At 52.4% G+C, this 21941-nt stretch overlaps 1 protein-coding gene across 2 annotated transcripts in view; it reads left to right on the top strand.

Moving 5' to 3' along the window:
* Positions 1-309: 309 nt before the first annotated feature.
* The window catches only part of ZNF831 (zinc finger protein 831), a 104989-nt gene continuing 83357 nt past the window's right edge, over positions 310-21941 (top strand). Inside the window, exon 1 of one of the 2 annotated variants that reach the window (XM_019426396.2) lies at positions 310-454. The gene's annotated coding sequence lies outside the window, so the exon portion shown is untranslated. Of the gene's footprint in view, positions 455-14651; positions 15064-21941 lie in introns of those variants that run through there. The other variant, XM_019426395.2, reaches the window with a different exon arrangement.

The following is a 21941-nucleotide window of genomic DNA, read 5'->3' as shown; positions in this document are numbered from 1 at the left end:
GAGAAGGGAAAACAGAAGTTTCCATTTGTACCGGATGGTTTTGTTTTTTTATCTGTTTGCAAATGTTCAGTGTAATGGTTTGAAACCCAGACGTGTAGCTGCCGCCGCCCACACACAGAGCTGCAGTGGCACTGAGCTTCAGCAGGCAAACCGTATCACCAGCGTCGGCCATTAAACCCGAACCCACACCAGGGCAGGCTGCACACCTACCCCCCGGTGTCCCTCTGCCACCCCCACCACCGCCCCGGCACCCCCGACACCCACCACCCTCCACACACACGATTTTTTTTTTTTTTTTTTTTAAATTTCCAGCACTCGGTTTTCTCTAGAGAAGGCATAGAGAGAAGCAAGGCAGAGATGGGACGAGCAGGGAGAATACTCCTGCCTCATCGGAGCCACCGGTTTTCCGGAGAGCGCGGCAGCCCCCACCTGCCTGTGGACTGAGCACGTGAAGGTGAGAGAGGTCTTTGTGATTTCTTTATGCACCTGGAGGTCTGGGATGCAAGGCCAGATGAAGGGACCTTAATCCTTGAGCCTTGTCTGTTGCCTCCCGAGTGATTATATCAGGCAAGCATGATGGATGCTTCCTTCCAAGCACACGTAGTTCTCTCTGACACAAGCCCCCAGTCAGGTCCCTGTGAGAGCTTTTGAACCAGGGGGCTTCTGATTCCCCCCTCCTCCACTTTCCAGCACAGCCTCCCAAGCCTGAGCTGTGGAATAAGGTCTGAACCCGCTTCTGGCTTGACCTGTTGATTTCCACCTGAGGCTGCTAACCCTTCCTCCCCGAAGCGAGTGCTGACCCCATTCTTTTGGGGCCGTGTGGAATGGGGCTCCATGCAAGGGGCTTTGGGAAACCTGTTTCCCCGGTGGCCCCAAGCCCAGTCATCAGAAGCAATCAGACCCAGCTGTCCAGCTAATCTGTACGAAATAGGCTTCCTTCCCAGTAGAAATCAACAAAGTTTAAAATAGAAGGGACTGTAATCGGAAACAAAGCTATAGAGTTCTGTGTGTGATGCAACAGGGTAGAAACATCCGCATGGAAAATATTAAGGACAAATTACATAGCTCCCAGCCATGTGAGCCAGGAAAAGAGATGATTTCCTTGCTTATTAAGCATGTTTGTGGGCCGGAGGGTAGCCAAGTGGGGACATCTCTTCTGGAAGGTTTGAACCACACAACACGAAGGAGAGAAATAGAAGAACAACAACAAAGATGGAGGGAGAGAAAAGAGGCCATAATCTAACGTACACGTAGGAGAGAAACAGATGAAAAAACTCTGAATTCTGTGCAGTCAGGGGATGAATCAGTTGGAATAGACCTATTTTTAGTTTTCAAGATCTGCTGTTACATTTTGCCTGGCATTAATTAGTGTCACAGGCATGTTTCACCCACTGGTTCAGAAGGGCCTTAGCATGTCATTCAAAGCGGGAGACGCCGGCCCTCGTGTATGGGCGCCCTCCGGTCCTACGAGTCTGTCTCCGACACACACGTGTCCAGAATGTTCTGCTCTCTGACCTTGCCCTCTCTGGGCGTATCCGTTAATCTCTTGGCTCCAGCCCTTGGAGGTCTGGCCACTGGCCAAGAGAGAGTTGTGATTTTGCCATGCTTTGTTTTTCCAAAAGGAAAGGCTGTACGAGCTGAAATTGGGGGGGGAAGAAAAACGATATTGGATCATAGCTTAGATAAACAAAACTGGCTTTGGAAGCAACTCTGCCACCCCAGAGAAGAAGAGCGAGGTCCCCGATCTCCAAACAAGGCTGATTTTGATAGAGCAGATTTCATGACCAAGGAACATCTTCCCGATGTAGTTTAGACACAGTGTAATATTTTAGCAGGAACTAATTTTGGGGCTAGGTTGATCGCATGTTGGCACGGTCGCATGTGTGTGAAGCTAATTACCCTGAAAAAGCCTGTTGGTGTTTCAGAGCTGAGGCTGTAAACCTGACGAGCAGTTTAAATGTAGGACTTAGCATGGGCGTGGCACCTTGCTTTCCGAGGTGACAACAGGACAGCAGCCAGCTTGAGTCAGAGGCAAGAATGAGAGGTGGAAGGCCAAACGGTAGTGGAGCTGTGGGGACAACTTTCTGTATCTTTGCAACGATGATCCGGTCAATAAGAAAGTGGGAGTACATCAGGGGCCCTAATCACAAGAGACCCGCCTTCTGTTCTCTGACGTTATTCAGACTGTTCTCCTGCAGTCCTAGAGTCAGACCGCGTCGCCAGCTGCTAATGGTTCAGTGCCACTTGTCACGGCCTGTGTAGGTCTTCGTTTAGTTTACGGTTCACTTCTGGTTGGCCCATCCAAGACAGGAGCATGGACGATCTCTTCCGAGCAGGCTGGGAGAGTTCCCAGGGCATGGGGCTGGTCTCTGTGTTGAGTGTAGAAACGGAGTGCAGATGAGCCCTGGCCAAGTCAGTTTTCAGTCCTGAAGAAGAGGTGCCAACTGAATTTCTGAAGTTGAAGAGCACGGGTCAGAGGGTATGAGGAAGCAGGGCACTGACCTTGGGTGTCATGCCCTGAGGCCCCACCCCTTCCATCCCTCCACCCAGACAGCTGATTCAAGGGTCTTGGGCCCCCCAGTCTCAGTTAAGTGCCTCGGCCCTCCTGACCACCCCATGCCCCTTGAATGCTGCTGGCCACATCCTTCACCAGGGCATCTCTGGCCTGGCATCCTGAGCAGGCAACGCTGGGTTATTCTGGGTTGGGGACACCTGTGTTCAGCCATGGTGAGAGGTCACGAAGGGGGAGGCAAAGAATCGTCTCTCTATTGGTAATAAGGATCTCTGGCCCCTTTCAGGCCAGCCGTGTCCGTGGCCATGGCTGTACAAGCTGAGGGCCATCTCAGCATGTCAGATAAGGCAGGTGGCTTTCAGACTTTTGAGACCTGACTTGAGGATGCCATTAGAAATCAAAGGAGATCTTCCTCTGGTGCCCAAAGCCTATAGAGTTCTTTGATTGCTTTGTGATCTCTTTATGTGCGGGGAGGACCGATATACGAGATCAGATGAGATCGTAATCCTTGAACCCTGTCTCAGTGGTGATGAAAGTCCCAACTAGAGAAGGTCCTGGTCCTGCCTCGTGCTGTGTCAGGGAAAGGCTTTACTTGCATTTCTCCCTTTCATCCTTGCCAGGGGCCCGTGAGGCTGGTGTGCTCTCCCATCACTGCTTTAAGGAGGAGGAAACTTCAACATTCCCCTTTTATTTTTAGTGTTTTTATCTTAAAAATATGAAACATCTGCATTGCACTCCATAGAGCATCCATCCATCGTACTGTGAAGTCACACTCGCCGCTAAAAAAAAGAAATCCGGAAGGAAAATGGTCACTCCCAAGCGTGGCCCGTGTTCACCTGTAGGGTCAGTAGGTGGTCCTTCCGTGGCCCTTCGCCCATTCCAGAAGGACAGGTGTCCCGGCTGGAGAAGCCCGAGCTGAGTCCACTGGAGGGTCAGCCTGCAGCGCCCTGGGTGCAGTGCTCTGTGCACATTTTGTGTTTGTGCCTTCCGCGCTTGACGGTGACTCCCGGTCAGAGGTTGGACTCCCCGAGCCGTGTCCCTTCCCTGCCACGGCTACCCACCCCCCGCGTGAATAAGGAATTGGGCACGTGCTCACCCCTGTGCTCTGCAGAGGGTCCCAGGCGACTGGTGTGTGATGGGGAAGCTGGGCAAGGGGCTCGGGGGAGGAGGCTCTTACCCGTGTGGGGCGGGGCTCTCCTGGGAGCCCCCAGAGGGAGAGCCTCCCTCCCCAGCGGCCCCTGCCCAAGGGCCCTCCCTCTTCCTCTGCGACCTGCCACGGGCCTCACATCCTGAGAGGAACCCTAGAAACGGGCCCTGTTGATGCAAACACACGTACCCTTCGCCACAGGAAGCGTCGCCTCACGTTCACAGCGACAACCACCGGGCTCCTCGCAGAAACCAAAGAGGAACAGATTTTAGATTTTTAACTAAGTTAGGAAACACACATCCCTCCCTCCCTCTCTCAGCAATTTTCAGTTCACCTCACGTGTAACCTCTGCGCTCCCTGTCCTACACTGGGAAGCCGGGCACTTAGGAAATCAGGTCCGTGTTCTCTGGGTGTGGGTGGAAGGAAGCCGTGAGAAAAGAGAGCGTTAGGAGCAGTGGAAGCCGGTGGGCATCGAGTCCCGGGTGGCGTGGTCACATAAAACGACAGGATCCCCAGTTACAATGTGAATTCCGGGTATGCAGCCAGATAACGTTTTTGTCTTGCTTTCGGTATAAATGTGTCCTCGGTACTGCACGGGACATGCTCACACTAATGTTTTATTCATCGTTTCTTTGAAATTCACATTTAACTTGGCACCCGCATTTGTATACATTTGCTACATCTCGCGACCATAGGGGCACAGGGGGCCCAGAATCCGAGACCCCGAAACTGCATCCGGGAAGAACGTGGGGCCCGCTTCTCCACCCAGACTTCCCCCCCGGCCCTCTGATAATAGCAAGGTGGCCCGTCGCACTCTGGCAGGTGCTCGGCACCAGGCAGATGCCAACGTTTTCTGTGCGGGAAGGGCTCGTTGGGTGCGCCCGCTGGAGGGGTGCCGTTTTATCGGTTGTTCGCGGGGAGACACTGAGGCCCAGGGAGGCGGGTGTGACTTGCTGGGTGCTCAGAGTCAGCTCTTGGCCCGTCTCACCACATAGTACTTTCTAGTAGTGGGTGGTAAGCAGCACGAATCACTGAGAGAAACCAGGCTTCAGAGGAGCAGTAATGACAGGTTAGCTTGGGAGTGCTCTGTGCAGAGATGGGAAGGCTGTGTCAATACATGCAAATTATATGCAAATACTTTGGCCCCCTCGCAGGCTCACCTACCTGATGGGGACCCCCCCCCCGCCCCCCGCCAGCACAGCCCCTGCCACCCTGGGTTTCTGGCAGGCCAGGTGTACCCGGCTGAGCGCTGCTGGGCCCCCGGCGAGGTCCACGTCCCCAGGCGCACGTGGGCCGGGACAGGAGGCGTGTGTGTGTGTGTGCGTGAGCGAGTGCACACACGTGCTCTCTCTGTGCGGATGAAGACGCGAGGGGGCTGGCGTGGAGGTGGATGTGTGGGGCTGGAGGAGGCGTGTTGACATGTGCGTGACTTTGCCGCCTTGAGCTGTGCACGCAGGCTGCATGGTTCCCGTCTCCTGGGGTGACCTCTCCTGAGGAGGGAGGCAGCCCCTTTCTCTGGGCACCCTTGTGCTGAGATGGCCGGCTCTGGATGCTACTGAGGACAGTAACTGCAACCGTCACGCGCCCGTGACGTCTGCCCGGAGGTCGGCCTGTCCCGTGGCGAGCGCCTCATACCTGATTCTCCCGAGTGCCTGTGTGATGATGATTGTCCCCGCTTGACAGGCAGGCGGATACACCGAGGCTTTGACGAGTAAGGTGGCTTGCCCACGACTGAGGAGACACCCGGCCGAGCTCACCCCCAGATGCCCCAGGCTCCTGCGGCCCGCCGCCCAGCCAGGTGCATCACTGCCGGCTGAATCAAAGACAGTATTCAGACCTCGATCCTGGGCACGGACTTTCTGAAGAGGGAGCGCCGTCTTGAAAAGTTCTGGGTGGGGGTTTGCGTCAAATGAACTGAGATGGTCTGGGATTCGTATTCTCAGAGTTAAGACGGCTGGCCTCGGACATCGGGGGCGCTGGGAGGCGTTCTCCGAGACGGGGTCTGAGCACAGGGGCTGCTGACGGAGAGGGGGTCGCCCGTCTCTCTTGTTAGCTGAAGCAGGGAGCTCAGTGTCGTGGGGACACGTGCTGGTGGGGCCGGTAGCCTGGGTCTGAATGGCGTCTTTGCTGGCGACGGGCCGAGTGGTTGGCTCCAAGCTGCCCCACCTGTGTGAACCTCCTTCTCCTCTTCTGTAAAGCGGGCATGCGTAGTGACCGCCTGCCCCCCGTCGTGGCTCGGAGGTGTGGCTGGCCTGTCCCCCCACCAGTGTTGGCTGTTACTAGTCTTTGCTGTGCGCTGGGGGCCGCAAGAGGTCCGGCGGTAGAAAATGTGTGACTCTGACCTTTGAAGGTCCCGGCGTCCAGAGAACCAAGCGTTGGGATCAACAGTAAGCTTTGGGAACGCCAGGCTGGCGGAGCAGGTGCGAGCAGGAGCACAGGGCACCGGTGGGGGGGGGGGGGTGGTGTCCTGAGCTGTTCCGTTTGGGGGGAGGGCTCGTCCACTTTTTCACTCCTGCCGGGCGGCAGCCTCGGAGCTGGCGACAAGGTAGAAAGGTCCCCGGCCTGTGGGGTTTGCGTCACGAGCAAGCCATGACACCTGTAACGTTCCATGACAACCGTGGTGAGTCCGGAGGTCCGACTTGGCCTTGGAGCGGGCATCTCAGAAGGCTGCCCTGGGGGCTGGGGACGGGCTGACAGATGAAGGCCTCGCGGGGACGGTGAGGCAAGGGGGAAAGGAAGTTCTGGCCGTGGGGCCCGGTCCTGACGGGGCTGGAGTGTGAGCCGTGGCGAGGCCAGTGCCGCTGGGACGCAGGAACAGGATGCGGGCTTTGGGGAGGGACTCCAGAGGCGACAGAGGCCGGGGCCCCGCGGGTCGTGCAGGCTGAGCAGATCACGGAGTTACGGGACCCCCAAGGGGTTGTCACTGGTGTGAGGTGCTGGGTGTAACCGTGTGTTTGGGGGCTGTCCCTCTGGCCGTGGAGTGGAGAGCGGGTCTGTGAGGGACAAGGGGGAAGGTAGGTACTGGCTTGCGCCAGCCGTGGCCCCACGACCGGACCACAAATCCTTCCTGGCTGCCCTCGTCGTCCCCAACCTGCTTGGTGCCTGGAGTGGCGTCTGCACCGACCCCGTTCCTGAGGTCCCCCCTCCCCTGGCCTCCCCGCCACCTTCCTTGGGAGAACGCGTGTGTCGGCTGCTGGCCCGCTGGCTCGGAGTTCTTCCCCGCCGTGCCACGTTCTGCGCGGCTGGACCCGAGGGGAACAGGAAGGAGTCTGCAAGATGTTCAGCACGCTCAGGATCCGCTGGCTGCCTCTGGAGGAGGTCAGGGCCGCTTCCCGTTTGTCCTCACGGGACCAGGCGCATCTGCACGGGCTGGGCTTCCCGGGGAGGCCGCGAGGTGAAGAGCGTCACTGTGCCGAATGCTGTCCGGGCGGCTTGGGTCTCCCAGCTGCCGGGACCTGATTGGGAGGCTGGCGGGACATGCCTGCCTGTCCCCGTGGGGGGCAGGTCAGAGATGGGGTGTCCCCGCCGTGCTGAGCTGCCGAGGGACAGGGACTCTGCGGGCCAGACCAGCCTCACAGAGGGAACTACCGCCCCGTGGCTTCGCGCTGCGGCGAACTCCCTTGAAAAAGCCACAGGTGACATTTGCCCTCCCAAGGCGGCCGAGGCCTTGTTCAGCAGTTACTTATGAAGCACCTACTTGGGGCTGGGCCCAGAAAGTTAGATTTGTGTCCATCTTTTCAAGGAGGGCATAGTGTAGCGAGAGAAAGTGTCGTGTCCGGTGGTCCTTGCGGTACACTGTGCTGGGAGCGGGGGGGCAGGAGGCAGGAGGTGGAAGCTGCCACGGGGCCCTGGAAGGGGAGGGGGTCCCCGCTGCCCGAGCGAGTTGGGTCATGCCTTGTGGAGGACACAGCATTTAAACAGCCTGGATCCATTTTTCCCCGCTCAGGGGCAGGGAGGCGTGCACCCAGAGCTGGGCTTCTCTGAGGATGCACCTCTGCATGTTCACACACGCGGCTAAATCCCGTAGAAGGCGTGTACGGCCCCTTTCGAATGGGCACCCGTGTGGTCTCGTCTCCGAGCAGCTTGACGAGTGCCGGGTTCAGGGCGGAAAACAGTAAGTGATTCGGTAGCGCACGTCCTTTGCTAGGAGTTTTGTTTCGGCCCCTGGGGGGTCCCGTATGCTCCACAGCAGCACATGTCAGATTTCTTCTTCCATTCGCTCTCTCTCACGCGGTGTTTCCCTTCTCCAGACTCTGTGAAAAGTTCCTTCCTCTGTTCTGACCCTGCTGTTTCTCTCGGCTGCTCTCCCCACCTTCACACCTCGTCTGATCTTTTCTTACAATACAATTTCTCCTGTGGCCTAAAAAGCTCTGCATCGTCCGTTGTCTGCCCGCCCTCTGCCCTGTCATCCTGCTCTCTCCTCTTTGCTATTATTACTCCGTATGCCCTTGGCCTTCTGCCGGCCTTAACCTGCCAATGGAGTGCTTGCCCCGGAGCCTTTGTACGTAGTGATCCCTCTGTCTGGAACCCGTTGCGCTCGTGTTTCGTCATAGCTGAATCTTTCTTATATTACAGGTCTCTTCCCAAGGATGCTCCCCCTTCCCTTTCTCTCACCCCTCATCAACCCATTCCATTTTTATGTCTTCAATACACTTATTTTTCTCGGAAATTACCCCACTCCTTTATGTGTTTTCTTAGTTATGATTCTCTCTCTCACTATACTGTCGGCCTCACGAGGGCAGGGACCTTCTCTGTCTTCTTCTCCCCTGATCCTCTGACCTAGAACAGACTTTAGAACCTGGCTGGTACTCAAGAAATATTTGGTGAATGTGTACCTGTTGAATGCAAATCCCCAGACACCTGGGGGGGGGGCAATGTCTTCATTTTTCATTGCTCTTTTGGGCTAGTATCTGCCTGTTTGGAATTTACCCGTATTTTCTCCCCAGTTATCTTGATTATGCATCACAGGAAAGATGAAGAGCATGTCGGTGAAGCCCAAACCCTCTCAAGGCAGCGGGAAGTGAACAGACTGCACGAAGCCAGGACACCTTTTAGCGGTCAGGAAAACAGGCAAGGCTGGGCACATGTGTGCATCGTGTGAGCGTGTGTCTGTGTCTACACACACGTGCAGGTTACACCAGGACAGAATTCGTGACAGCCAGAGCTCGGCATCACGGGTAGTGGCGTGGGCTCTGGCGAGAGGCGGGTTCTGGTCCCCCTTCTGTGATCTTTAAAACGAGGCGGGTGGCAGATCGGCTTTAGCTCGAGTACCGAATCTGGCTGGAGGTCCGGGCAAAGGGGCTTCTGATGCCTGGCTCTGTGGGGAAGAGCACCGTGACCAAGTAGCCATGGGTGTTGTCGGGGAGGGGATACGCCCCTGTACTTGGTGTTGCGGGGTCACGTGATCCCTGCAGTAGCTTTAAGTCTAAATTCCAGGAGCCCTCGTCCTTCGGGAATGGTGGGGGATGGGTTGGGGAACCTGAGCGAAGGGGCCAATTCTCCCACTTGGGAAGACTTTATCTTCAGAGCCTGGTCTTGACAGATGTGCTACAGAAGCTCTCTCCTGGAGGGCAGCAAGTGATAGACAACCCCAGGAAGGTCTGGGTGAGTTGCGTGTTTCTCCTGGGGCTCAACCAAAGTCCCAGAAGTTCCCAGCGCTTAAAGGCAGGTCCTGCTGGGAGCTGGAGGTCCCCGTGCTGCCGGAAGCGTGACATCGAGGTCATGCCGTCTCTTCCCTCTGGATGTGGACGGCACTCTGAACTCTGGCTTTGGAGGGAAATTGGGTGGCTTACAACTTGAGCTCTTCTTCCTTCCAAAAGGGCTTTGGGGGAACTTATAGTAAGAACACACCCAGGGGGTAGAACAGTGGGAAGTAAAGCCAGAACGTGAGATCAGAGGCCACCGAGAGGAAGAAGAGAAAACCAAATCTCCAGGAAGGTCCAGGGCCTCTCAGGCCGGGACTTGGATTCGAGGAACAATCATCATGTGGTTTCATAAGGACAAAAGGATTCTTGGCTTGGAGAAGTGGCTGGCAGAGGCTAGTATACAAATCTGTGTTTTAATCTGTTTATTGAAATGTTTAAACATACTGTTTTTGTAAATACATCCAGAAGACACTGATTAGCCAGTCTCCCAAGGGGTGGGGCGGAGTGGGGTGGGGGTCTCAACCCTGCCATTTTGTTTCCCATCTGGACCAGTGAACTCTTCTCCTTAAAGAAAGAAAAATAAAACCCAAAGTCCTTACGTAAGAAACTTTTGGGATTTGGGGGTGGGGGGGGGTGGGGGTGGGGGAAGAAACCAGTTTTTCTTGTTATCGTTGAAGTGTAAGGCTTTTTCTTTCTGCTCTAAAAACTTAATCCACAAAAACTGGGTGACGCCAATGAAATCACTTCAGGTGCTGGAAATGATTTCAGTTTTATGCTCTGTGATTAAAAGTCTGATAGCCAGGTGCGCCTTCCTAAATAGGGATACAATTTGTAGGGAAACAAAACGCCCTGCCTTCCCCTCGCTCTTCGTCTGTCACTCAGGCAGCCAGGGGCGATGGTTTGCGGCAGGCAATTACCGCGGAGAACATCGGAGAACATCGGGTGTAATGGGCCCTGGGAGGCTTTGTACCTTTCCCCCGACGCCGCAGTCACCGGGGGCGAGGCGCGAGCCGGCTGCGTGGACCGTCTCCATCAGCGCGATGGGAGCTGTTCCGGAAAGGGGCAGGGAAGGGGGGCCCGTGTTCCCAAAGAGCCTTCGCCGCGCGGGGAGCGGACGCTTTGGGGGAGAGCATCTTGTGAGTCAGAGGGACGTCATCTCAGTGAAGTGCTGCTAGTCTCTCTGGACGGAGCCTTTTAAAAACTTGTAACACTAGGGAGTTATCTTCACGGACGTCATAAACGTGTCTGAGGGCCGCATCGGTTATTATGACCGTAATGGCGATAACACGGCTCGGGGGCACGGTACGTGGTGAAAGCAGGTGCATCTGAAGACACGTGTTCTAACTACAAAGATCACGCGCGGCCTGGTGATGAGGGCTGCCGGGGACCGGCCCCTTCCCGTCACGGTGCCCCTGAAGGGAAGGGCGTTGGCCCCCGCCCCCCAGAAAGGCAGTCACCAAGTCTGGGCCGGGGCTGGGCTGGACCTCCCAGCCCAGCGCCCCTTCCACGATCCCACAGCGCCACTCTCCTCAGCGGAAGGAAGGAAGGAGGTGGGGGAGAGCGACACTCTCGGTGGGAATAAAGTTTCCATTTCAATTATTCAGCTGATCCTTGACCCCCATTACCATGGATAATCAAAAGCTGGCTGGATGCATCATATTTTAAATAAAAACATTGTTTAAGTGGCCCCGAGGACGTGCAGACAGATAATTGCATGGGGCACTCGTGCAATTACCCTTTCGGGGGGGGGGGGCACTTTTCTCTCTGCACAGAAACGGGAACGGCGGCCCTTGGCTCGGGGTCACACATCTGTGGAGTGCTCCTCTCCGAAGGGGCTCGGCAGGCACACCTCATTTCCCATCACACGGGCTGTGATTACAAACCTCTTCTGACAGTGAGGAGAGTGTGTGGGGGACGCTAAGGGGACCGGAACCGGAGAGGAATAGGCTTAAATGCACACCCGAGTGCGCGTGTCCCCAAGGCACCGTGCTGCAAAGTCCCCAGAGCTGCCTCTGCTTGGAGGGTGGGCCTGCCCCCCCCCCACCCCAGGCTTTCCCTGTCAGGCAGGGTCCCCTGGTTTGTAGGTTTGTAAGCCCCCCGGCACACGGTCTGGGTTTGGCCTGGGGAGCCAGGGGTTTGATAGGGTTTATCGCCCCGCGGACGTGGACAGAGGGCTGATCCTGTGCCCGCATCGCGCAGAGATGAAGTGTTTGAGACACGCGGGACGCCTGGCGGAAGAAGGGGTGCCCACACAGAACTGGGCGTGCGCTAGGAGGGTCCACCTCGGGAAGGGATGGTGTCCGTCTCGCTTGGCCTTGTTTGGCCTGGGTTCTTCGTGCATCGTGGGGAAACAAACATATCCACCCGTTCTCATTCATTTATTCAACACATACTCTTTGGGGACCATGGCGCTGTGTCTAGACACTGTTCCAGGTCTACTGAGCGCTTTGAAGAGCGCCACTGGAGTTGGGGCCGAGAAAGGCAGGTGGCAGGATGCGGGGACGGGGACAGCACCTGGGGACCAGCCTGGGAGAGAGAGTCTGGCAGCCACTGTTGTCTCATGAGGCAGCGAGAATTGCTTCTTTGCGAGGAGGCTGGGCCAGTCCCCGGAAAGTCTGGGGTGACAGGTGGCTGTGTGCAGAGTTGTAAGAGGGGGACTGGCTGCAGCCTGTGACTCTCCCTTCCTCTTTCTGCCACGGGACTGCACAGTCGGGGGGCCTGGGGAAGGTCCCGAGACCGAACCCCAAAGGCAGCGGACCGTTCTGTCCTTTCTGGCTGTGGCTTCTCAATAGGAACGTGTGTGTGTGACTCTTCACGCCTGTTGTCACCGGGATCCCTGGGATGTCTGAGGTCTTTTGGTTTTGCTGCCACCGCTGCTTGTAACTGCACGAGGTAGCTGTGTTGTAAAGATGAGGCACCGAGGACTGGGGTGTTGCCCTGGCGAGGGAGCAATAGATCTTTTTTTGTTTCCCTGGGGGAAAAAAAGAGGTTGGAGAAAGCAAGGTGACCATTCTTTGGAAATCACGTTCCTTTGTTTTGGGTGACTATTGCCAACGCTGAGCTCAGTGGTTATCGGTTGCACCTGCTCTGGAAGCTTGACCTACATACGTCATGGCTCTACGTTGAGGTGCAAGTCGCCTACCATGAAATCTGTCCTCCGAAAGTAGATGATGGAGTGGTTTTTCATATATTCACAGAGTTGTGCAGTCACCGCTATGGTCTAGTTCCAGAAGATTTTCAGAACCCCCCAAATAAACTCTGTACCAATGAGCAGCCCCCCCCCCCCACTCCCCCAGCCCTTGGCAACCACAAATCCACTCTCTCTCTCTCTACAGAGTTGCCTATTCTGGACATTTCCTATAAATGGAAGCCTACAACTTGTGGCCTTCTGTGTCTGGCTTCTCACCCTTAGCGTCGCATTTTCATGGGTCACCCACGTGCTGGCGGGTCTCAGGGCTTCATTTCCTTTCTGTTGCCTAATGATATTCCTTTGGATGCATGCACCGCATTCTGTTCATCTGTTCCTCCTCGATGTGTTTACCTAAAATCAACTCCAAAGGTTTTTGTTGTTGTTGTTACTGTTTTTAAACAATGTTTGAGTTCTTGTATAGGAAGCTTCTTCATTTGTGTATCTCAGTGAAGTCTTTTCAGACCGTAACTTTGGAGGAAAAAGGCTCTATGTCCTTCTGGAGGATATAGAGGTGGATTTGTTCTTGAGGATCTCCTTAGCCACACCTGGGGCCACATCTGGCCCAGGCCCCTCAGAGAATGGGGGTGGCAGCGGCCCAGGGAGCCACCTCAGCCTTTTCTGTTTCGGTCCCTCCTTTCCCACAGTGCCCAAGCTGCCGGGGCCCTCCCCACCGCAGGCGAGGCCCGTGTCTGCCGCTTGGGTGAGTGCTTGGGTGTGTCGTCGGCTCTGGCCAGCTTGTGTTCCCAGGAAGACCTGCTCCCACTCGTCCACGGCTGCCGGGTTCCCTCCCCGGGGGGAAAAGGGCACTCACAAGTTGTCTCCTCCCAGCTTGCCTCCTGCTGCCCCTCTACCTATCAAACTTATACACATCCTGCAATGCCCAGCTCATCTGTCATTTCCTCCAGGAAGCCTCCAGAAACCCTCTTCCTCGGGGCTCCAGCAAGGCTCTGTTTACATGTCTGATGTGGCCAGGGGTGTTTCTTTCATTATTTAATGACAGAAGAAGTGCAAGCACCAATAAATCAGAACGGATGGGGTCAGTGCTAGGCAGGTATTTACTCCTTGTTTGCTGGGTTGTGGAGATTTCCGGGGGTCCCAGAGGAGGGCAGGGGACACTGAAGTGTGGCCTCAGGCTGAGTTCCGTCTCGCTTGCGTGGACCACTTGCATCAGAGCTGGCTCTGCGTCGGTCACTTTCCCATTTTCACCTTCACATTTCCTGTGGCCTCTGGCATAGCCAGTGACGTGCGTGCCTGCTCGTTGATGCTGGGGGAGGGGGGGCAGGGGTGGGGAGTCGACGCCCTGTGAATCTGCACAATTTGGTTCTTCCAAAGCCTAGATCACTCAGCCAGATGAAACTCTCCCCCTTCCCAAACCGAACCTAGCTGAACATGACCAGCTAGATATTACTGATGGCAAAGTGGGCAAAGAAGCATCCTCTCTCCAGTGAAAAACTGGCAAAGCAATAGGAAACCAGCTTAAAGGTGTTACTGTGCCCCCAGCCTGTATGGCCGTGTGGCATCTGGTCTGTCCTGTCTCTCCCCTCAATGGACGTCTTTCCAATAGTGTGCCCCATTTTGCCTGTCAGGCTCCACCACTCAGACAACTGTATTTTTCTCTCTCCATCACCCTCACGTTTGCTCCTTCCAAAGTCGTGGGGAGAGAGGGGGGCTCACTGTGGGTGCACAACTTAAGGGGACCCAAAACGCAGCCATCAGGATCACAGTTACTGCAGTATGTTAAAAATAAAAAAGAATGCAGTTCCACGTGGAACAAAATATCCAAGTTGTAAATAGAGACAGCATCACAGAGATCCTTGTGAGGTCTCCTGCCATCATCACCTGCAGTGGGAATGCTCGTTCTGGGCCCTGGGGACCCTCCAGGCGTGCACGGAGAGGCCCTGCAGATGCTCTTTCGAAGGCCACACCCAGGAAAAGGGCCACCCTGGCTCCATGTCTCCCCAGCCTGCCCAGAACGTGTGATGCAGTAGGCCCTGTACCTCCCTTTCTGGCAGCCGTCTCTGTTTATGGGTTGTTAGATCAATAGTCACAATTGCTAGACGTGAGCTGTGGCTCTGTTTTTTCCCCTATCTGTGTCTATCTCTTCCTGTTTTCTAAGGGCCGCCACTGTGACATTAAGTGATGTATAGAAAATAGTGTACTTCCTATTTCTGAGCCAGCCTGGGTTTCATCTCTGCTTCAGTCTCCTCCATGCTGCTCAAAATGGTACTTTTTCTCAGTTAAACACAGAGTTGATTCAAAGGCCAAGCAATGGGGGAGCCATCCTCTTTTGCTTTATTTTCTAAGACATAGGGAGCATCTCTCTCTCCCTGTGACCTTCGAGATGCTGCCTGCAGAGTGGGGACCGGTGGAAGATGTCTCAGACACCTTCTCAGCAAAGAGTCACAAACTCCCTACACGCAGTGGGAGGAAGGCGCGTGAACCCCTGGCTTCTTGGGGTGGCCAACGCACACGTCTTTTCTGGAACCACGGGTGTCTTCTCGGTTTCCGGCTAGGTCACTCGTGTTTGAGTCGGAGCATCATTGGCCAAAGATCGTCACTCTTCGTAAAGGTACGTGACATGCCTTATGGGATAAGCATGTAGAAAATGGAAGCTTAAAAAAAAAAAAACCAAAAAAACCAAACTTTTTTTTTGTACCCTGTGTTCTTAATGATGTCTTTATCTTCAAGCACGCAGTTAAGAAGAAATACTACATAAAACTGGGTCTGACCCGGTTCAGTCATTCTCTCGTGCGCCTAACAGCACTGTTGCTATTTGTCAAAATATTTACTGCAGTTCATAATGGCTGTCAGAAACCAGGTCCACAGTCCATGTTCGATTAAACAAAAAAGGCAGACTAAACCTATAAGGCGATTTGTGGCTTTGTAAGCAGTTTTTCCCCATTGCTAGATCTAATTAAAATGACGGTGTGAATGGTTCAGAAATATTAGTTACGTGAGCCCAAGAGTTTGAAAGACTGAGTGTACAGGACACTATAAATATTTAGGTATTTGATACAATCCTATTTATAGAGAGTCTCCCGATCACCCAAGGGTAGCATTTTTCAGTGAGATTTACAAGGGACCACGGACCCTGGTCCACGTACTTAGACACATACTTGGCTTCCCAGTGTCCAAAATAGCTGAGAGCTGGAGGGTCTGTCAGATAAGGCATGGGACCGTGCTCTGAGAGGTAGCGTGCTTCTCTGTTCCCGTAGCAAATCTTTCTGTAAGAATGAAACCAGAGATGTTATCGGCCAGAATGCAGCGAGGGGCAGGATGCAAGCTAGAAGAACGATAGTGTCGGCTGGCTGGGAAAAACAGAATAAACGTCAGGGCCGGTTTAAAATAACGTGCCTAATTCTCCTGCCCCAGAGATACGAGCAGGCATTTAGGGTCGCGAGGCTGATGTTAATTAGAGTGGGTGTGTGGTTCTGCAGCGATCTTGGGGGCTGGGGGGAGATTCTGAGAAGCCGAGGAGTGAAGGTGTGCTTCCCCCATTGTACTTCTGCTGGGAAGTCAGGGGAGGGGCACGGTCCCGGAGGGGGAGGTCCGTGTGAGCAGGGTCACCCAGAAGAGCCTAAATGATCACTGCCTGGTGGCCACTCCAAGAGCCGACTAGGTACCAGGCAGGGACCCTTCTCCTGGTAGAGGTCATACACATGGACGCAGAGAACCGAGCTTGCGGAAGGGGGGTGGGAGGTCTGTTTGATTAAGGGGGGGGGGGAACCTAACAGGCGGAGCACCTGCCGTGCACACACACATCACATCTACTGTGTTGTCCGATTTTCTGAAAAAGCGGACACGAGCCCCACTTCCGAGATCAGGAGCGCTCGGCTTGGAGAGGGTGGGTGGCTTATCGAAGTCACGGAAATTGTGGGTCGCGGCCGCCTCAAAGGCACGCGCTGTGTCTGGACTCCGGGCGTTCCGGCGCTCACGCCGCCCCTCTGGACGTGGCGCCACGGCCACGGCCGAGCTGCCCCGGGACGGCCGCATTCGGGGATTTCCGCAGAGCCCGCTCGGGGCGTCCGGAGGAAGCCTTGTCTCGGCTCTGGCTGGCAACCGAGGGAGGGGCTTTTGCAGACCTTCATTGCTCCAGCTGTAGTTTCAGGAGGACCGCTTTGTGTTCAAAGCCACGGCGGAGCCTTTCCATCTCTGGTCGCGATGTACGATGTCCTTCGAATAGAAGGGCATGTAAAGAAAAGAGGTCGATACAGAGAAGCCCGCGTCAAGGAAAGTGCTGTGCGTTGAGTCCGTTTCTGCCAGGGGGGCCCTGTGGCGCTCCAAGCTGGGGACACGGTTTTAGGGAAACTACAGGTGCTGCGTTAAATACACTGACTCCTACACTGGAAAGGTGGTTCCTGTTTCAGTTCTCTTTTTATTTACTTACTTACTATTTCTTATTTTAATAAATTAGTCTTTGTGTTGAGGTCACTGTAGATTCTCATGCGGTTGTAAGAAATAATCCAGAAAGATCTCACATACCTTTTACTCACTTTCCCCTGATGGAGATCTTGTAAATCACAGGTACCCCTTGTGGTCATGCTCACTTTTCTCCTGCCTTCCTCCTCTTCACTCCCCGGAACCATCAGCCCGGACTCCAGTTGTATAATTTATCAATTCAAGTGTGTTACCTGAGGGTGTTGTAGGTAAGCCAGTCTGACAATAAATTATATTAAAAAAAAGGGGGGGGGGATCACATGAATAGAGTCGCACGGTGTGTAGCCTTTAGGGATTGACTTTTTTCGCCCTGTGTAATTCTCTGCAGGGGTGTTCCAGTTGCTCTGTGTATCCATAGCTTGTCCCTTCTTACTGTTGAGTAGCCTACGATACGGATGCACCATAGTTGGTTTCAAGTCATCTGTTGAAGGATATCTGGGCCGCTTCCCGTCGTTTGCTCTTACAAAGAGAGCTGCTGTGGACACTCATGTACGGGCTTTTGTGTGGACGTAACTTTTCATTTCTCTGGGATAAATGCCCAGGAGGTGTGGACTGAATGGTAGTCGCGTGTTTACATTTGTTTTTGTTTTTGTTTTTTTTGAAACTGCCAAACTCTTTTCCAGAATGGCTGTGCTACTCCTTGTTCACACGGCCACTGTATCCAATAACTTCCACATCCTCGCCGACGTCGGATGTTGTCGTGCTTTTTGCCATCCTGATAGATGTACAGTGATATGTCACTGTGTCACTGTGGTTTGAATTTGCGTTTCTCTGATGGCTAAAGCTAATAATGTTGGATGTTTTTTCATGAGCTTGTGGGTGTGTAGGTACTGTTTTCACTGTCTTATCAGGAGGGACTTTCACAGAGCAGATAGTTTTCATTTCGATGAGACCTGTTGATCAGTTTCCCTCCTACGGCCTGCGCCCTTGGTGCCGGGTCTGAAAACTCTTTCCTCTGCCCTCAATCCTGAAGATTTTTCTCCCCTGTTTTTTCCTAGAGCCTGATGGTTTTACATTTTACATTCAGGTCTGTTTCCCATTTTGAGTTAATATTTGCTGAAGCAAGGTATGAGGTCTAGGCTGACCTGTATTTTTTGTGCCCTGTGGGTGTCAGTTGCCCCAGTGTCATTTGCTGAAAAGGTTACACACTCCTCGCTAAATTGCCTTTGAACCTTTGTTCAAAATCAGTTGGGCATTTACGTGTGGTTCTATTTCTGTTTTGTTTCTTTTTTTTTTAAAGAAAATTCTGTTCTGTTGATCTGTGTGTCTGTTCCTCAGCTAATACGACACAGTCTTGATTACCGTGCTGTGTAATAGGTTTTCCAAGTCAGGTAGACTGGTTTGATTCTTTCTATTTTATTATCCTTTTCCAAATGCTGAGGTATTCCAGTTATTTTACCTTTCAATGTAAATTTTAGAATAATCTACGCCCACACGAAATTGTACTGGGATTTTGATAGGAACTGAGTTCAGCCTACGTAGTAGTCTGGAGAGAACGGACGTTCTTTACTAAGGTCAGTTTTCCGGTCCACGGACACAGTGTCTCTTTCTGTTCACGCGTTCTTACACTGAGTTCTTCATCAGTGTTTTACACTTTTCAGCACATACGGCCTGTACGAGCTTCATTAGATTAATACCTAAGCATTTCCTTTTTCTTTGAGTGTTTATAAATGGCATTGTGTTCTAAGCTTTGGTTTCCAGTTGTTCATTGCTAGTAAGAAAACTGGAACTGACTTTTGTATGTTGAACTTGTATCATGTGACTTTGATGAACTTATTTATTCTAGGAATTTTTTTTTGTAGATTTCTTGGGGTTCTCTACATAGACAATCGTGTCATCTGCAAAAAGGACAGTTTTCTTCTTCTTCTCTACCCGTCTGTCTTTCATTTCCTTTCTTGCTTTATCGCACTGTCTGGAACTTCCAGAACTATGTTGAATAAGAGCTCAAAGGGAGACGTCTTTCTCTTGTTCTCGATCTTCAGGAGGAAGTGTTTCTTTTCTTTTCTTTTCTTTTCTTTTCTTTTCTTTTCTTTTCTTTTCTTTTTTTCTTTTCTTTTCTTTTTTTTTTTTTTTTACCAGTAAGTGTAATATTGGCTGTAGATGTTCTGTAGATACTTTTCATCAAGTTGAGAAACTTTCCCCCTGTTTCTCTTTTCTGAGAGATTTTATCACAAGTAGGTTTTGACTTTTGTCAAAAGCTTTTCCTGCAGCACTTGATACAGTCGTGTGATTTTTCTCCTTTATGCCGTTAAGGCGGTGGATTACCCTGATCCATCGCTGGGCAACCCTTGGCCATGATACATGATTCTTCTCACATCGTAAATGTGTTTGCTAATATTTTTCTCCCATCTGCATTCGTGAGAGATATTGCACTGTAGTTTTCTTTTTTGTACCGTCTCTGGTTTTGGTGTCCGGATGATGGCCAGATTCATGCAATTAATTAGGAAGTGTTCTCCCCTTTTCTGTTTTCTGGAAGAGGTTATATAGAATTCGTGTTAATTCTTTTTTTAAACGTTGTGTAGAATTCTTCAGTGAAACCATCGGGGCCTGGAGACTTCTTTCCTTGGAGTTTTAAAATTACAAATTCAGGCTGCTTAATAGAGGGCTCTACAAATGAGCTGTTTCATAATTGGTGAATTGTGGTAGTTAGTGCTTTTTGAGGAATTTGTCCATTGTATCTAGGTTATCATGTTCATATGACTATCACATTTATTCACAGAATTCCCCTTTATCCATGTGATACCCACCGGGTCTGTAGTCATATCCCTGCTAGTCTCCTGATACTGGTAATTCGTGCCTTCTCTTATTTTTCCTTTTTCAGTCTTTGTAGAGATTCTTTAAAAAAAATTTTTTTTAAATGTTTATTTTTGAGAGAGAGAAGGAGAGAGAGCGTGCGTGAGCTGGGGAGGGGCAGAGAGAAGGAGACACAGAATCTGAAGCAGCCTCCAGGCTCTGAGCTGTCAGCACAGAGCCCGACATGGGGCTCGAACTCACAAACTGTGCGGTCATGACCTGAGCCAGAGTTGGACGCTCAGCCGACCGAGCCCCCCAGGCGCCCCAGGCTTTGTAGAGATTCTAAAGATCAATTTTATTGACCTGCTGAAAGCATAAGCGTTTCCATTCATTCCCTTTATTATTTTTCTCTTCCAACTTTATTTATTTCTTCAATTTTCCTTATCATTTCCTTCCTTCTGCCTTCTTTGGGTTTGTTATGCTTTTCTTTCACTAGCTTTTTGAAGTAGGAGTTTAAATTATTGCTTTGTGGTGCTCTCTCTTTTCTAACATAAGCCTTTAGTGCTCAACATTTCCCCCTCAGCACTGTGTTAGCTGCATCCCACACATTCTGAGTATTTTCACTGCCATTCATTCGGTGTTTGTTGTTGTTGATGTTACCCTTGACACTTCCTCTTGGAACACGTGGGTTACTTTGTGGTGTGCTGATTCGTTCCAAGCGTTCGGAGATTTTCCTGTTATCTTTCTGTTGTTGACTTCCAATTTGACTTCATTCTGAGCAGAGAACACACGCTGTATGATTTCAGTTGTTTCAGTTTGCTAAGGTTTGTGTTACGGCCTGGGAGAGGACCTCTCTAGGAGCAGCATTCTGGGTCCCATCAGGAAGTAGAAATCACACAGTGGGTTAAACAAGAGAAGGTTCAGATGAGTACTAATAACTGTAGAGAGTGGCTGTAAGATGTAAGGAAACTTTACGGGGTACTTTAGGGTTGAGAGGAAGGACGGACTTGGAAGAGGTTCGTGCCTCATTGGAGAGGCTATAGCTTGGCTCTCGAGCAGCGGAGAAGCTGGCTGGCTTAGCCAGACCGGAGCTCGCCTGGAGTTGCTGGGTGAACAGTGGACCACATTCTAGAACGTAGGCGGTAAGCGGGTGACGGACAACAGGAGACATGGGTGTATGTTGGGAATCTGGGCACCGGGGGGAACGGAGGCCTTTGGAGCTAATGGTCTGCATGGGTGGGAGGCGGAGTGGTTCTCTGTGGGCGCCCCAACCAGAGGTGCGCTGTGCACAGGATGCAGCAGGGGCTCAGCGGCCACGCGACTCTCTGGCCATCGGCAGGCTGGGAAGAAGCTTCGGTTTTCGTGGGCGGGGCCGTAGACAGCTTAGCACCGGCCCGAGGCTGCAAGATTGCAGAGGGAGTAGCATCTGGGGACTTTGGCAGGGGGCAGGCTCTAGCAGATGTCCTCACAGCCACACCACTGACCTTCTCCTTGGCCCCCGCTGAAAATTGCAGGAAGCCTCTCCTTCCTGCAGTCACCCTTAACATTGTGCCTACTTTAAAAACTTAAAGGAATTGCATTGTTTATCGTACAGCATTTGTTGGAGGTGCATTGAGAGCTGAGATGCAATAAATTCATAACTGACATGGTCTATCCCTGTGGCCCCTCAGCTTCCATATGCGTGTTGGGACTTCCTTGAAACTATGAAAAGGCGCTATATTTTCTGCCTAACGAGATACATCTTTCCTCCTTACAAGTGAAGAAATTTTAACTCTTTTTCAAAATGAGAACAGCCAGTCATTTAATCCGTCATGGGCTATAGTAATTACTCGTCAAATTCAGTCAAGGGCTTCCTGTATATTCTCTAAGACTTAAGTTGTAAACTTAACCTTCAGTAACTCATGTATAAAATCTAAAAATATGAGGAAGGAGAAAAGTAGAGAGCGATTAGTATATGTAAACAAACTCAACCATACAGCACGCATAGAGATCACACGCAAAGCTATTCCAGTCCTCATTTCTGCATTTGGCCGGGAGATTGTAGTCCCCGTCTGTGGCTTTCTCGAGCTGTCCGGTCCTGAGTTTCCTTGCCCTCAGGGCAGGACCTCAGCTAGCTCTGGGTCCTTTACCTTTGGTGTATCTAGTAGTCCCTAAGAAGTTCCAGTATTTACTTTTTCCTCAAACTACAGCCACTCGAGTGTGTGGTGTGTGGCCAAGGGTCCCTCTGGGGAAGGCTAGGAGGGAAATCGACAGCGTGTCTGGGTGGCCGTAGGACCC

The sequence above is a fragment of the Panthera pardus genome, unplaced genomic scaffold (assembly GCF_024362965.1).
Source record: "Panthera pardus isolate Hobbes unplaced genomic scaffold, ASM2436296v1 HiC_scaffold_25, whole genome shotgun sequence".
NCBI lineage: Eukaryota > Metazoa > Chordata > Mammalia > Carnivora > Felidae > Panthera > Panthera pardus.
The sequence above is the reverse complement of the archived record's forward strand: the minus strand, read 5'-3'. Positions and strand labels throughout refer to the sequence as shown.